General features: G+C 37.3%; 1 long non-coding RNA gene across 1 annotated transcript in view; it reads left to right on the top strand.

The window, feature by feature from the left end:
- Window positions 1-3,887: 3,887 nt before the first annotated feature.
- LOC138727796 (uncharacterized) overlaps window positions 3,888-17,341 on the top strand; it is a 233,590-nt gene continuing 220,136 nt past the window's right edge. Inside the window, exon 1 of the long non-coding RNA XR_011338615.1 lies at window positions 3,888-4,071. This is a non-coding gene — a long non-coding RNA (uncharacterized lncRNA). The remainder of the gene's footprint in view (window positions 4,072-17,341) is intronic.

The following is a 17,341-nucleotide window of genomic DNA, read 5'->3' as shown; positions in this document are numbered from 1 at the left end:
CCAAGTTCTTATGCAGATGCTGGGCAAAGTTCATCTTTTAGTCAAAAACATTGTGAAATTATACTGCCTGAAATTAACTCAAATTATAGGTATGCAACTGTAATAAAAATTAATTAAAACCTCAAGAGATAATAAAAAAGATATATTAAGATTTTAAAAATAGTTTTGGTGTGAGCTGCGGTATCACAGCATAAAAACATGTAGTATTGTAATATGAATTTGTAAAACATAAATTGGCTACAATTGTATTTTCATTTGGAAGCATTTAATAAATACATACAACTGAATAAAGAGCATGTTATAGATCTAGCCTATTTATTATCTTCATGAGAATTCCACTTTAAAGTGTAGTAACCCAAAGGTCAACCACAGAGAATAACTATGATAGTAGAAATTGCACTAAATTATTAACTCAAATTTACAATGGCTCTTAAAACTTGTCTTAATGTCAAGCACGGTGCTGGAGAATTAATAATACTAATTGAATTATGGTTCTAAAATAATTAGAATTTTCGGATAAACATCGTTATTTTGTATATGCATGACTGTGTTGCTGGAGATAGCAAGATGTACTTCATTAATTAATAAAGAACCCATATATTCTCTTTTTAGTGGTGCTGGAGGCTGAAGTGTTTTGTTTATCAAGAGATAATTCTTTTATAATGGTTTGCCTCTGATAGCTGATAAGGGATACACATTGCTTTTGTGACTTACTTAATCCTCAAGCCATTTTTTAATTATAAATTCATATAAGAATTTGTCTATAATGTCTAATACAAAAAATGAATGGAAAGTAAATCAAACTACTTTAGCAAACAGTCATTGTTCAATAATATTTGGTGTTCCTCCTGAATTAAATGAAAATTTTGAGGTCAAATTCACAGTCAACAACTTTTATTGAGTTTTTCCATCAGAGTCAGATTCTATGTTGTGTGATTCAGATAAAATGTACTTGGGCTGGAACCAGATAAAACTAATGACCAATAAAGTAACCCTCTTCATATTATTTACATTGTCATTTAAATCTGTATGTGTCTGAATTTATCTGAAAGCTTTGATGAAGATCCTTTCAGGTACCTATCAGCTCCTGATCTCCTGATAAAGAACATTATGAGTTTGTATTAACTCCTGATTAATTTTTTAGTCTTCAAATTAATCTTACACTCTAATATGCACCTAGAGAGTTCTACCTGTCCTACAGGCCTGTCAATCTGGCTTCAGTGCCAGGGAAAGTCATGGATCAGGTGATCTTGAGTGCTATCATGAAGCACATGCAAGAGAACCGGGTGATCAGGCCCAGTCAACATGGGTTCACAAAAGGCAGGTCTTGCCAAACTAACCTGATTGCCTTCTATGACAAAGTGACTTGGCTGCTGGATGAGGGAAAGGCTGTGGATGTGGTCTTCCTGGACTTCTGTAAAGCCTTTGACACAGTTTCTCACAGCACTCTGCTTAGGAAACTGTCAGCCTCTGGCCTGGACAGGCGCACACTCTCCTGGGTGGAAAACTGGTTGGATGGCCAGGCCCAGAGAGTGGTGCTAAATGGTGTGAAATCCAGCTGGAGGCCAGTGACAAGTGGGGTTGGCCAGGGCTCAGTGCTGGGTCCAGCCCTGTTCAATGTCTTTATCAATGACCTGGATGAAGGCATTGAGTGCACCCTGAGCAAGTTTGCGGACGACACTAAGCTGGGTGGAAGTGTTGATCTGCTGGAGGGCAGGGAGGCTCTGCAAAGGGATCTGAACAGGCTGGGCTGCTGGGCTGAGTCCAATGGCATGAGGTTTAACAAGGCCAAATGCCGGGTCCTACACTTGGGGCACAACAACCCTGTGCAGAGCTACAGACTAGGAGAAGTCTGTCTAGAAAGCTGCCTGGAGGAGAGGGACTTGGGTGTGTTAGTTGACAGCTGACTGAACATGAGTCAGCAGTGTGCCCAGGTGGCCAAGAAGGCCAATGGCATCTTGGCTTGTATCAGAAACGGTGTGACCATCAGGTCCAGGGAGGTTATTCTCCCTCTGTACTCGGCACTGGTGAGACCGCTCCTTGAATGCTGTGTTCCGTTCTGGGCCCCTCACCACAAGAAGGATGTTGAGGCTCTGGAACGAGTCCAGAGAAGAGCAACAAAGCTGGTGAAGGGGCTGGAGAACAGGCCTTATGAGGAGCGGCTGAGAGAGCTGGGATTGTTTAGCCTGGAGAAGAGGAGGCTGAGGGGAGACCTCATTGCTCTCTACAACTACCTGAAAGGAGGTTGGAGAGAGGAGGGTGCTTGCCTCTTCTCCCAAGTGACGGGGGACAGGACAAGAAGGAATGGCCTCAAGCTCCGCCAGGGGAGATTTAGGATGGACATTAGGAAAAAATTCTTTACAGAAAGGGTCATTGGGCACTGGAACAGGCTGCCCAGGGAGGTGGTTGATTCACCTTCCCTGGAGGTATTTAAGGCACGGGTGGACGAGGTGCTAAGGGGCATGGTTTAGTGTTTGATAGGAATGGTTGGACTCGATGATCCGGTGGGTCTCTTCCAACCTGGTTATTCTATGATTCTATGATACTACTACAAAAGTTGAGAACAGTAATAAACTGTTATCCCAGCCCTGGCAATAAACTGCTGCAATCCTCTTTCCTAGCTATGTCAGAACATTCAATTCTATCCCTCCTAGTGAAATAAGAGCTGTAGAAAGGAATATCAATAATTTAGAAAAAGATAACTTCAAAAGAAAATATGTAATTATGCAGTTACCCTCAGTCTACAGACAGAATATATCTCCCTCTGATTAATTCTTTTTTTTGGCTGAGCATCTCTACACATCTGCTCAGACACCATGCTTCCCAGCTCCCCTTGAGAAGCTTCTGGCAGCTCACCTTCTCTCAGTACCCTTATTTTTCCTTTGTGCTAGTCACAGATAATCTGTAAACACCTAATATTAGCTAGGCATCTGAAGCATGGTAGATCCATGTAGATCTCTGTATCCAACAGCTTGAGTTGTTATTTTTTTATACAGGAATCCAACAGTGTTTATTTGTGAAGTGATTATGAAATTTCCATGTTCTGTTTTTATCTCAGAATTACAGAATCACTAAGTTGGAAAATATCCCCAGGATCATCGAGTCCAACCATTCTTATCAAACACTAAATCATGCCCCTCAGCACCTCATCCACCTGTCTTTTAGACACCTCCAGGGATGGTGAGTCAGCCATCTCTCTGGGCAGCCTGTTCCAGTGCCCAATGACCCTTTCTGTGAATTTTTTTTTTCTGATGTCCAGCTTGTATCTCCTGTTGGATCCATGTATTATGGAATATGACAATACTCTGTGGAGTCATTATTGGTTGGATTTCTAATTACATGGAGGAAAAAGACTGTATGCAATTCATTTGGTATGCTTACCTAATCAATTCTGATCTAATCCTAATTATACATCACCTTAACATCTGTCACAGAATCACAGAATCACAGAATAACCAGGTTGGAAGAGACCCACCGGATCATCGAGTCCAACCATTCCTATCAAACACTAAACCATATCCCTCAGCACCTCATCCACCCGTGCCTTAAACACCTCCAGGGAAGGGGACTCAACCACTTCCCTGGGCAGCCTGTTCCAGTGCCCAATGACCCTTTCTGTAAAGAATTTTTTCCTAACGTCTAGCCTAAACCTCCCCTGGCGGAGCTTGAGGCCACTTCCTCTTGTCCTGTCCCCCGTCACTTGGGAGAAGAGGCCAGCACCCTCCTCTCTACAACGTCCTTTCAGGTAGTTGTAGAGAGCAATGAGGTCTCCCCTCAGCCTCCTCTTCTCCAGGCTAAACAACCCCAGCTCTCTCAGCCGCTCCTCATAAGGCCTGTTCTCCAGCCCTTTCACCAGCTTTGTCGCTCTTCTCTGGACTCTCTCCAGAGCCTCAACATCCTTCTTATGGTGAGGGGCCCAGAACTGAACACAGTATTCGAGGAGCGGTCTCACCAGTGCCGAGTACAGAGGGAGGATAACCTCCCTGGACCTGCTGGTCACGCCATTTCTGATCCAAGCCAAGATGCCATTGGCCTTCTTGGCCACCTGGGCACACTGCTGGCTCATATTCAGTCGGTTGTCAACCAACACACCCAGGTCCCTCTCCTCCAGGCAGCTTTCTAGACAGACTTCTCCTAGTCTGTAGCACTGCATAGGGTTGTTGTGCCCCAAGTGCAGGACCCGGCATTTGGCCTTGTTAAACCTCATGCCATTGGACTCTGCCCAGCGGTCCAGCCTGTTCACATCCCTTTGCAGAGCCTCCCTGCCCTCCAGCAGATCAACACTTCCACCCAGCTTAGTGTCGTCCGCAAACTTGCTCAGGGTGCACTCGATGCCTTCATCCAGATCATTGATGAAGACATTGAACAGGGCTGGACCCAGCACTGAGCCCTGGCCAACCCCACTTGTCACTGGCCTCCAGCTGGATTTCACACCATTTCCCACCACTCTCTGGGCCCGGCCATCCAACCAGTTTTCCACCCAGGAGTGTGTGCGCCTGTCCAGGCCAGAGGCTGACAGTTTCTCAAGCAGAACACTTGTGTCCTGAAATGATATCATTTTTGTTAGTGGAAAGATTGTGCAGTAATAAAAGCATTTTAAATAGAAGTGATACAAATACTTCTTAGTATGCCTAGACATTTAATCATCAATAAATAATTTTTCCTTGTCAATTTTGAAAAATGATATGCATGAATCATTCACCACAGATTACCATAAAAATATCCTGCAATCCTTACCTGCTTCATGTCAAATGCTGGTTTGATATAATCAAACTCTTGTGTACATGTTCCCAAGTAATATTTTTTATTTTCATTCCATTTATGAAGAGCTACATGTGGTTTAGTTTTATCTGTTGCAGACTAAAATGGAAGTCTTAAGAATACCTTTTGACACAGACTTCAAGATACTGATAGAGGATGAGAAGGACTATGAATAATGCACTGAGAGCTCTTTAGCAAAAAAGTATATCAATGAAGCATTTGGAAACCTACATTAAAATTTAGATTTTAGTAAGCTTTCGGTAATGAGACCAACATTCTAGCAGTAAGATACGTATAGACTGTTATCATTCCCCTTATTTAGTGAAATTAAATAAACAGAAGGTGAGCACTGCCATTTTTTTAATTATTAGGATATTTTTAGGAAATGCACTGTTCACTGAATGTGGAAATTATGCTGAATGCTATGACAAATCTCAGCTGAAACATTGCAAGATCCAGCTATACTGAAAATTACTTTGAACTGTCTATAACCGCTACTAATGTTTAGACAGATTATGTTGCTCATATTGTACTACTTGTACATTCTCGTTGTTCATGTGGAATTATTATAATGGTAGCAATGATATTTGTGCATTATTTCTTCAAATGCAGAGAAACTTCATGTCCATAAAATGTTGCAAGTGTACTTTTTTGTTTGGAATCAATGAACTAGAAAGAAGGTGACACTCATTTTTAAACCCAGTTGGGTATTAACATGGGTTTGAGACTCTTAAGAAACATCTTTACACAGCTATGTTTCTAAATTTAGATAATGGGTTATTTTCAGAAGTGCTCTTCATTATAGCCTAGGACTTAGATATAAAGCTATTGCCATAACAGTTGTTATCAGTTATTCCTTCCTTTTTATTTGATCTAAAGTCCATCTGTTCCTTCTAATACAGAAAAATCTCTTTTGCTCTAGATATGGCCCAGGCCAACTGCAGGCCAACAAGGCTAAGTGTCAGTTCCTGCCCTTGGGCCACAACATCTCCATGCAATGGTACAGTTTTGGAGACAAATATCTGGAAAGCTGCCCATAGAACAGGACCTGAGAATTCCGATCAACAGCCAACTGAATATGAGCCAGCAGTGTGCCCAGGTGGCCAAGAACGCCAATATCATCCTGGATTTTATCAGAAAGACTGCAGCCAGCAGGACTAGAGAAAAGATGGTGGTCCTGTACTTGGCACTGGTGAGGCCACACCTCAAATACTGTGTTCAGTTTTGGGCCCATCCCTGCAAGTAAAACATTGCATTTCTAAAGCGTGTCCAAAGAAGGGCAATGAAGTTGGTGAAGGGTCTAGAGAAGTCTTGTAAGGACCGACTGAGGGAACAGTGTTTGTTTAGTCTTGAGAAAAGGAAGCTGAGGGAAGTCCTTGTTTCTCCCTGCAAGTACTTGAAAGGAGGCTGTATTGAGGCAAGTATTGGTCACTTCTCTCAAGTACCAGTTGATAGGATAACAACCTCAAGTTGTACTAGGTGAGGTTTAAATGAAATATTTGGAAATACTTCTTCACCAGAAGGGTTGTCAAGAATTGGAACAGGCTTTCCAGGGAAGTGGTGGAGCCTGGAGGCATTTAAAAGACATGTGGATATAGGACCAGGCTTAGGGGCCTGATTTGGTGATGAATGTGGCAGTGTTAGGTTAATGATTGGACTTGATCTTAAAGGTCCTTCCCAACCAAAACAATGCTGTGATTCTGTGATTTTCTTTTGTTTTCTTTTGCTTTACCCTTGATTCCTCAAGTCATTCTAGAAATATCATACTCTGTGATATTTTCTTCCTAATTTTACTTTTTTTCTCTTGTTGTTAAACCTATTAAAGAATGTATTATTGAAGGTAATTGCATGCCAGCTATTTCCTATAACACCTGGACAATTTGTTTTATTGCTAGATCTTTGTAATGATGCAGAACAGAACACTGGGTTTTTGCAGTAAATGTGTTTGGAGAGAAGTGGTTTGTTCACTGTTTCTTGACTTGGAGCTACAAAGAGCCACCTCTGAGACACATTTGCCAGTTTTAGTCATACTACATTTTCCTGAAGATAATAATACTGGATTATCAGTAATAGTTCGCCATCTTTTTTTCAAGGTTTTTATAGCAGTCATTGGAAATAAAAGTAATTTCAAATTTCTCTGAAGTCAAATTTCACAGTTTACGCATTAAAAAATTATAGCAATAACATCTCTCTTTTTTCACTGTTGCTTTAATATAGGTGAATAATTACCTTTCAGACCAAGCTTGCCCTTTATAATCTTTTCTATTTTACTTTGTTTGGAAAATTCTTCTGAAATTACTTTTGAAGCTGATTTTGTTACTTCTGGGCATTTATGTAAATTGGAGTTGCATGGATCAGAGAGGCTTGGCATCAAAATTGTTGAGCTCAGTAGCAAATAACTAATCTTGATGCAGCAAATAATAGAGTCCTTGATGTGACTCGTTCACACACTTCTGGTAAAATGCATTTTTATTTAAAGTAGTTATTTAAAGTATAGCAATCTGCTGCATTTCATAGAGTTTTTTAATTGTCATAATAAAATGAGGTACTGGGGATTCTCTGTCATTTATCATCTGTTCTTTGATAATTTTTTTCAAATATAGGCATGACATGGAGGACTTATGGTGAGCTACCCACAAGAACAGAGCTGTACCAAACAAATGTTTTTTGTGTAGTTATTAAAAGAGATAGATACACCAGGTAGTGATTTCTATTTTGCAGTATGCTTGCATGTCCTGTATTGAGTATGCACTCACACTAGTGTGATCTTCTGCAGTTTAACAGTGACTTATGCCATGGACACAAGGAAAGGGGTTACCAGCTGCTGCCCCTTTGTGTAACAGGCCTTACCTGGTGGCCCATCTGCTGTACATCAACATCTGTTCAAAGGCTTAGGCTCCTGTACCATTGTCAGCACACATAGACCAGAACTTTTTTTGTAAACTGCCCCTAAAACAATAATCCATGCTTGGTTTCTTTCCTCAGTGCATAGCAGCATCCTCTACTAAATCAGAGCTGAGCAGAAATAGCCAAAGACTCATTTATCTGCACAATAGTTCACCACTCAATGAGATTAACTCTATTTTCTTCATGATGCTGTTTGTCTCACAAGGTCAGCCATAAAGTAATGGGAGTAATTTTGGTACAAAGACATGAAACTTCAGGCTTTGAATTTTATACAGAGATTATTTGTGTTTTGTCTAACACTCACTTGAAAAGGTGTCAGGGTAGAGAAGCTACATACAAAAGAAGAAATTTCATGTTATATAACACCTGTTCTGAGAAAACTCTCCACTAGAGGAGGGAAGTTAGAAACCTGAGTGCTTAACACAGGTTTACACCTTTAGATTCCTGCATCATTTGTATAGTGTCTGGGATAGCGTGGTTAAAAAAGTCAATGTATTTGTTTTAAAGAAATAAAATTCTTAGAAGTGGCCTATGTAGCAAGATACTATTTTCTTGAAAAGACATTTTAAACGGAACACAAATAAAGCATAATCTTTGTGTCAAGATCCACTCTGCTCTGTTTCATTACAGCTCTCAATGCTGCAGATAGGATGCATGCCTACTTTCAGGCAGCAAGCTCTCCTGTATGAATGTGGTAGACAATAGACCTTTCTCTCATACTTTTTAGCCCCAGTAATCTCTGAGATAACACTAGTCAGTTCTGTTCTTACATTCAGTTCACTAAGGTTTGGGCATAAAAATGAGTGCATGTAGTTTCTGTCTTCCCTGTTTTTCACAATTTTCTTCTGCCTTTGCAAATGTGTGATTTCCTGCTCCTTTTTTTTTTTTTTCCCTGTTCATCTCCCCAGTATCCCCAGTCTACTTATTCTGTCTTCCCCTTATTGCTAGTTTTGATCCTATACAGTTCTTTTTGGCTTGTGTCTGCTGTTACGCTCTTTAAACAAAACATCTCCTTTTCCTCATTCAAAAACTCTACCTTCTGCTCCCCAGTTATCTTCATTTCAATTATGGCTCTCTTCTCCTTCACATCTTCTTCTCTTTCATACACATTGTCTTCTTGTTCCTCTCACATCATGACTATATTCTTGTCATCATATTCAACTTCTCTCCCCTGAGTCTGTTTCCCGTATTTTTTCTGCTTCTTCTAGAATGCTCAATGTCATCTTTTACAAGATCACTAAACCCTAATTGCATCCTTTTATTTTTAGTGCCTGCCTTTTACAGTGCAGAGAAAGGGAAAAGAATTAACAACAGAAGGTGAAATTTAAGTCTGGAGAACAGACACATATGCGATTTCCGAATTCAGTTTCCCATGATGTAAGCTTAAATGTCACACACACTGAAAATGTCATGTAGATGTCCTAAGTTCAGAAGGTGTTCTAACATCTATTTTCTACTCTATTGCTTATTTAGACTGTTAAATCCAGAATAATGAATCATTTCATAATTAGAATTAACCCATAGCATACCCCCCTCAGTTTTCAGTGTAAGTTTTCTACCAGCTTTGTATGCAAATATATTCTTTTGCTGTATTTTCTGTTTTATGCTACAATGAAAAAGGAAGGATATTATGTTCTGTTTTCTGAGTATAGTATTCTGAAGAGGGTCTAAGTTTGCTTCCACACTTTTCACTCATTTCGACTCAGAAATAATTTTCTTTTTAGCCTTTAAACAGTAGGACACAAAGTTTTGCAGTAAGTCTAGGTTTTCAATGTCTTCTTAAATTGCCTCTTTCAAAAGACTTAGAGAGAAAGTACTTAACCACTTTCATGGATTATTCTGCTGGTCAAAATGTCTGTATATGGAGATCAAAGAGGAAAGTTTACTTTGACCTGAGGATGCCTTATGAAAAATCACCAGTATACTGTCAGTTTCTTCCTGCTGAAATAAAGTGCGTCTTGGGTTGCACATTTCATTATATCTCTGCTATTACAGAAGAAATTAAGTTTTTATTTAGCAATAGACCAGAGAAAAAGATATTTGCACCATAAAATGAGTATCTTGAACTGTACTTAGAAAGATGATAGAAACTAGTGAAGATTCTGTAGACCAAGGATGATATTGTCATTGTGAAAAAAGATGGATGAAAGTAGGGGAGCAGCTGTTGAAGATTTTAACCAGAAGGTATTATATAATTTTTAGTGGAAGGTTCTATATAATAGAAGACATTTAGAAACATAGTTGGTAAGATGAAGCCTGTTCCATAGCTTTTATTCACTCTGTCAAAGATTTGTAAGATAAATATTGAAACTGTTGCAGTCAAAGGAGATGAAGCAATTGTAAGAACAGTCTTCTTTTCAATAAAATACTGAAAAGCTTTGAAACCTTTTTACTTTTTTTTCTATTTTACTTATATCAGGTAATGGAGACAGAAATGACAGGCTTGGCTTTTGAGTCTGAAGTAAGCTAGAATCTAATTGGAAAGCTATCTAAATTATAAGATAAAGTTCAACAATGAAATGGTGTTTTCTGTGATTTTAAAGTCTGCACTCCATTTCAAACTCTAATACAACGACTGACAAAGTTTTGTTAGCAGAATCTCAAACAATAAATATTTCTGGCACTATTACAGTCTAATGTTGTATATTCAAAATGAACATTAACATTAAATTTCTTATAACCACATACATCAGAAGAGAAAGAAGAAAAAATTATTGACATGCAAATTTTACTTTTGAGATGATGGAGACAGTTAACTAGTGTCAGTATTTGAGAGCAAGAAACATGCCCCTGGCATCTCCTATCTCTCCCATCTTTTCTGGGTATTTTGAACAATATGTTGCTGGTAAAGGATTGAGCTGATGTCAAAATCTGGCAATATTATTTTCCTTCTGTAGTGGCAAGTCTTTTTATGTACCTGTGGCAGTTATCACCCTCTTTCTGCCACTGCAAGCTGCCACTTTCACATTTTACTCACAGATGAAGCTGTTTTAGTTTCCACCTACTTCTCATCTTCCTGGCAGTTTGTCCTCTCCGTCAGATAAAGCAAAATATTCTATGAGACATTTTAATTATCTCAGAACTCCAAATCACCCAAAATATCTTACCAAGACATTTCAATTATTTTTTGAGTGACTGGAGGAAGACAGGGAGGGAGGGGGGAAGAGGTAACATCTATAAAATTTTCAGTGTAATGCTCTGTTATAACTTTGCTATATTTCAGTCTTCTGCATGAACTTTTAAAATAATTCTGTGGTAAGTTGCTTATCTGATATTTTCTTCCTATGCAGTTATTATTAATGCTTCTACACTGTTAATTACAGTTGAGACTTAATATTCTGGTAGGGGTTCATTAAGAATAATTCTTTTTCTAATCAATCAAGATTAGGTACTCCAGATAAAATACATGCAATTTCCTGTGAAAAGTCTTCTGCTTTAAAATGGAAATCTTTTCATATTTTCCTACAAATGTCTTTTAGCTATTTAAGAAAAAAAAATCAGAACTTTTCACCTTTAAAATGTAAAAATTTAGTGGTTTGTCTTTATCCTTTCTGAAAATCCCTGTTTGACATGTTTGCCCAAAATTTTTAGGCAATTAAGTTTGTATTTCTCTTTAAATAAATTACTGTTTAAAGAAAAAAACAAACACATTTGTTTCAGTAGTTTTGTTTTGTGGTAGTCTGCATTTTTTATTTGATTTATTTTAACTTTTTTTGTGAAATACAGAACTTCTTGTAATGAAAACATCATTGTTTGTTTTATCAATTACATGCAAGCTTTTTCAAAGTTAGCTGTTTGTTTAGTAATAATTTTAGGGGTTTTGTTTCTCTGTTTTCTTGGGAAGCACAGTCTGCTCTGACAGATCTTCAAAGACTATCTTCCTCATTCCCACCCTATTTAACACCTGGAATGCCACCTTCTTCCACAAATTTCACACAGTGCTAACTTTTCACTAGGTAGACAGCTTATAAAATGTGAAATTAGTTATTGCAAGAAACAGAGAAACAGTAATGATGACTGCTTCAAACACAGTAAATTGACTGACATCCTTTAAAACACTATTCTTTTTTAGGACACAAAAGTATAATTTGTTGCTGTCTTCAAAATCTATTAACATTGCATTATTATCTACATAGTAAGCATAAGAAAATGAACTTAAGTATTTAAGAATTAAGAGGAAAAATCAAATCTTACATTCCTGTTCTTGATACATGTTCTGAGAGTGTCTGAAATTATTCAACGAAAGCACAAAATTCCCATAAGCCATGGTTATGAAACAACGAGCTCACAGCAAAAAAAAAATATTACAGTACAAAGAAAATAATTTTCCAATGTACTCCCAAGTGTTTTCTGTCCAGAATAATAAAAGCTAATACAACTAGTATTATTTTACTTTCTTATAACACTGAACATTTCTATAATCCTTTCATAAGTTCTATGATTTTAACTTTAGTATTGAATGTGCCCTCTTAGCATTTTAAAATTTATTTACTATCATTTTTAATATTTTTTACAATAATGCTTTTATCACATTCTGCTCTCATGTATGGAATTTTTTTAAGAAAATTATTTATAGTCTGTTTATGCTAAAGAAATGTAGTCCACACTTAAATAGTTTTTAAGCATTGGTATTGTTATTACCTGCTTAATTTGGAAAATGTACTTTATTTCTCGGCAGATTTAATAAATATTACTATTACCAAAATTACTCAGGAGAAATGTTTCTATTCACATGGGAAACTAATGTGTCAGTAATGATACGTCTTTCTGCTTTAGTTATGATGTTCAAATGTTCATTTCTCTCTGAAAAGACAACAGAGCAAAGATAGGTAAGAAAGTGGAAAGAACTGACTGTGTAACTTCTCTAAGGGAAGGTCACTAAAAGTTGTAACACATTTTGTTTTCTACACATTATTTATTTATTTATTTATTCGTTTCTACATACAGTTGTGCCATAGAAGAGTCCTGAAAGACCCTCCATGCCAAGGCCAAGTCCTGAGGTTCAGACTGGACCCCCTTGTGGCTGGATCCAAGTTTAGCCTCTGACTGTAATGAAGAGTTCAGACCCTGGGTTCTGTCACAGAGTTGCTTTATTACAGCTCAAGCCGGGTGCCCCCCCAGAAGCACACCCTGAATGATTAAATCCCTGGGAAATTATACTCTTACAATCTAAGGTCCATACTCTATGTACACATTCTTCTTGCACTATCCATGCAGCATGTATTAGGGGCTGGGATCTTCCTGATCCTTAGTTGTTTTTCGTCCCTGTTTCCAGGCAAGTCACTTCTTTTCTTATCCCTAAGGTTTGCAACTGGCACAACTTTATTATCCTTTTAGCAAAACTTAGGCCTTTCTCTGTAATTCTACAAATGTTCATCCTCCTCTCTTAATTCAACTAAAGTTCTGTGGTCATTTGCTGCTTGCTTTTACCTTAAGTCATAAGTTTAGGTCTTGCGGGGCAACTTGTCCCATAATTTTTTTTTCCCTCTTTGCTCATTCTTGCTAACAAGCTAAGTTCACTTATGCTAAAAATCAAAGTCAAACTATCCACTCATGTTAAGCTATAAGCAAAATACAGTTTAACTTAAGTTTTCATTTTATCATTCTATAACCAAAACTTATTTTATTCTCCAACAATTGTTTAGTACTTTTAATAGGTAGTAGCTCCTGCTACTTTCAAATTTTGTTCTGTTATTTTGTGAGGACTCCTGCATCTTCACATCTGACCAAAATGGTAGGATCTTGTGACTTGAAAACATGACGGTAGTTTTAAACAATTATCCAGCAGGCAGGAAATAAGCTGAAACTGACTGAAAAAGGGAATTTTTAGTCAAGCAAATAAAGAAATTTCAAATTGTTATGTATTTCCCATAAACACACACAAAAAATAACTGATATTGACAGATAATTTATGTTTTATTTTATGTATTTAATAGTTTGTCAGTAAATTAGGAAAGAATCTACACTTTTCTATTCCATTTATCAGCTATCAGTGAATTCAACTCTTATTTTTCAGACCTCATATCACCTGCTGTATTGTACAGACAACCACTGCTGAAAGGATCCAAAAGCTTTCTCTGTCTACCTACAAGGAGATTCTCCCCCTTACGAGTTAATAGCTATTTCAGAATATTCATTATTATCTTCCTTAGACTAACTTTTGCTAATCTCTATCATCCATTCAGCTAAACACTGAAATGTGGTCAACAAACCTTCAGGCAGCTTAATAGCTCTCTGTCAACGTAACCTTAAACTTGAGCATGGTTATGTAAAGTCAAAACCTGGAAAATAAGGAACTACATAGGATGTAAGACACATTATTTAAGGATGTGTGGGTGTGTATACCTCTGTATCTCTCTACGTACATAATATCTGTAATTCACAAAAGAAGTTTTCATTCTCCATTCTCTCTCTCTCTCTCTTTGATTTACAACCAAAGTGACAGGTACTTTGCAATTAGATAGTGATGTTTCCTGATATTCTGGAAACCTAGGGCATTAAGATGATCTTCACCTTCCTTAGAAATGCTGGAGATATGGCTTTTGTTGTGAATTTTAAGGTGGTTTAAATTGTGTTAAGGGGTGTTGGGAAGTAATTTGTGGCATGTGGTGAGTTTAGATGTGGAGTAGATGTTCTTTGAAAAATGCCCGCTATCTGTCTATTAAGTGCTTTCCTTCACAGTCCACTTTCAGGCTAAAATGAGCCACGTGTTTGTCATCACCAAGTTTTGATTATTTCTGTTCATAATATTTCAGAGAGAATTTTCTGTAAAATATCTAGACAGTAATGGATTTTTCTTCTGTTTCAAAGCAGGCATGAAGTACCCAAGGTCAGTTCTTCTGTGCAGAAACCTCTAGATGCCTCATTAAATGAGGAAAAGAAGGAACGATTGGCCAGGCACATGACTGCAACAAAACTTCCTTAAGTAACAACAAACTTTTCATATTCCACATATTCAGTGTTTATTCTCTCCCTTTCCAAATGTTTTTGACTGTGCCGCTTAAGAAAAAAAGAAAATGAAGTGTTTAAGAGATGATTTATACAAACTACATCTATATTCATGAACCCTGAAGATTTACTCTGTAAGAAGTCAAGCATTACCGACTGTCATTCCTTTTTTTATCACTTCAACTTGTTTGAAGGTTGCCATTAAATTTTCCTGTTCAAGCTGGGTATTTGTTAGCCAGTCATCCTCTATGTGTTATGTTGGTTGCATACACCTAACTTATCTTTGTATTCGACATTTACCTACCAATAACTAATTTCCACTGCTTTCTATCTTTAGACTAATTCTCCATCTGCCCTGTCAAACTGAATGGTTGTATAAACAGTGATATGTTTTCCCAACTTGGCTTTGCTTCTCAATTAAAACACAAATACAAGGCAAAAAGCATACTTACTCATTTTTATGCATCCTGAATGTTCATGCACTCAAAGAATAAATTTTCTACACAGTTTACTACAAGTAGGCAAATATAAAACACCACTTCTTTTAGTTTCTGAAGTAACATAGCTCCTTAAATCTGAAACTTGCTTGTAGAGAGATGTTGATATATGTTGGCAGGGCTAGCCAACCTATATTTATATATAGACATATGTATATATGCCCACCCCCCACAATCATTCTATTCAAAGGCAGAACCAGGGGAGTGGCAGATTTGCTAAAATCTGCAACAACTAATGGAATAGTTTGTCCAAATGTATGCTGCCAAATTGCATTGTTTGAAGAAATAGTGACTTAGTTTTACATTTTAATTTTTTATTTTCCCAGTGCATTCCATTAAAATGGAGAGATTTTTAAGAGAAGTATAAATATTAACTATATTTTGCAACTCTGCCTGCTGTCCTTGGCTGTTTGAAAATGTAAAGCAAATGAAAGAAGAATTCAAGCATAAAAGTGTGACTGTCACTTCTTTTTTGCAAGTTATGGTCAAACATCATTATCTCCTTGGTTGTTTTATTGCAGTTATTCCTGATAACTCATGGTTTATAAACTTTCCAGCTTTTGATCTGCTATTCTCCTTGGGAGTTGTCGCTAGAAACCACTTGAGAACACCCAACTTCAGAGTCAGTCGGAAACATGGTGCTGTCTGAACCACACAGAGAAACTGAAAGGGCTTGTTGAAAGAGGTCCTCTTTGGGCAATAAGCAATCTACTTGTTCCTCAGCATGACTGTGACTGCCAGCAGTAGCAAAGAATTCATTACAAATGAACTTGCTGGCAATCAGAGATGTGTCAGAGGTCTTAAAAGCAGAGTGGTTGTGTGCAGAGCCTATTACAGGTAGCATAACAGCCCAGTTGGGGCAGATGATAATTGCTAAAAAAATTACAGGGTACTGAGGCTAGTATGGAGACCAGAGGTGATTAGATGCTGCTGGATCTCACAATACAGAAGGAAGATAATCTTTCAAACCTCTATGAGTGTATTATCCCATGATGGTTGGAGTGAAACATTACATTGTTACAAATATTACTCTTTACATTGTCACTTTAACTGAGATATCACATTTTCAAAAAAATATAGGAAAGGAAAAAAAAAACCCCAAAACACTCCTGTCCATCACATGTTGATTTCAGTAAATCATTCATCTATGAAGAAATGCAACAGCATGCAGAAAGCGTTTAAAGAATGCATCTTTCTACTGGGGCATTTTGTTAAATCGTCTTCATCTTTTCCAAGTACTTCAGCAGTAAATTAAGCAATGTCATGGTTTGTTTTACTGTGTTTAAAGCATTATTATTCTAAAGAGATTTGTAAACACTCTGATGAAGACTTAGACAGTGTAAGGAAAGCAAATATTTTATGGAGAAGTCCAGCAAAAAGAACATGTCCCTATAAAAAAGGACTCATTTCCTTTTAAGAAAAATCAGGTATGATTTTACATCTAAGTAATGTTTCTTGAAACAATTCTTCTAAGAAACAATTAATATTTTCATTTTATCTGCATTCCTTTCTCTACATTCCTTTCCCAAAATTTTCCTTTCTAAATTCCATCAGATCAACTATCATGCACATGTGCTCAGAGAGAAAGTAATGTTTCACATATACCATTACTATTTCCATCTAAAGTCACTAGAATGTTATCTGTGCAATCCTTCATAATTTCATAGTTTTTAAAAGTCCTAAAATTTCAAAATTCTCTACAAAGCAGAATCTTTCATTTTCTGTCCAGCTTCAGGCATTATGCCAGACTCCTACTATAACTAAAAGTGGTAGCTACAGTAAAAATATTAGAGGCAACTATTTCCTGCATAATGACTTAAATGTTAGAGGGAAGAAGAGGCAGAAGTCAGGAGCTGAACAGATAAATATTCATTTTCTAGCGATCAGTTTTTCCATGAGGAAAAATATGTTAGTTGAAGGTGAGAGGTTAGTACCAGTCTTTCCCCTTTCCGCTTTATACCTTTTGCAATGTCACCCACAGATCTCAGAGGAAAAAGAGGAATCTGCTCAGTAGCACTTAGTACTCCAAAGTAATTTCGTGAAAATGATATATATTATATTCAGGTTTCAGTTCCCGTAAGAGGTGTAAGAAGAGAGCCAATTTATTGAGTTCCTGTCTTTTTATTATTATTAACTGAGGTAATATACTTTTCTCACTCAATTTATAATCTTTGAAGATCTGGAAGTTCAAAACACATCCATGGACTAAGATAATGCATCTAAAGTTT

The sequence above is a fragment of the Phaenicophaeus curvirostris genome, chromosome 1 (assembly GCF_032191515.1).
Source record: "Phaenicophaeus curvirostris isolate KB17595 chromosome 1, BPBGC_Pcur_1.0, whole genome shotgun sequence".
In the NCBI taxonomy this organism is placed as follows: domain Eukaryota; kingdom Metazoa; phylum Chordata; class Aves; order Cuculiformes; family Cuculidae; genus Phaenicophaeus; species Phaenicophaeus curvirostris.
Note: the sequence above shows the minus strand (reverse complement) of the source record. Positions and strands in the feature narration are given on the sequence as shown.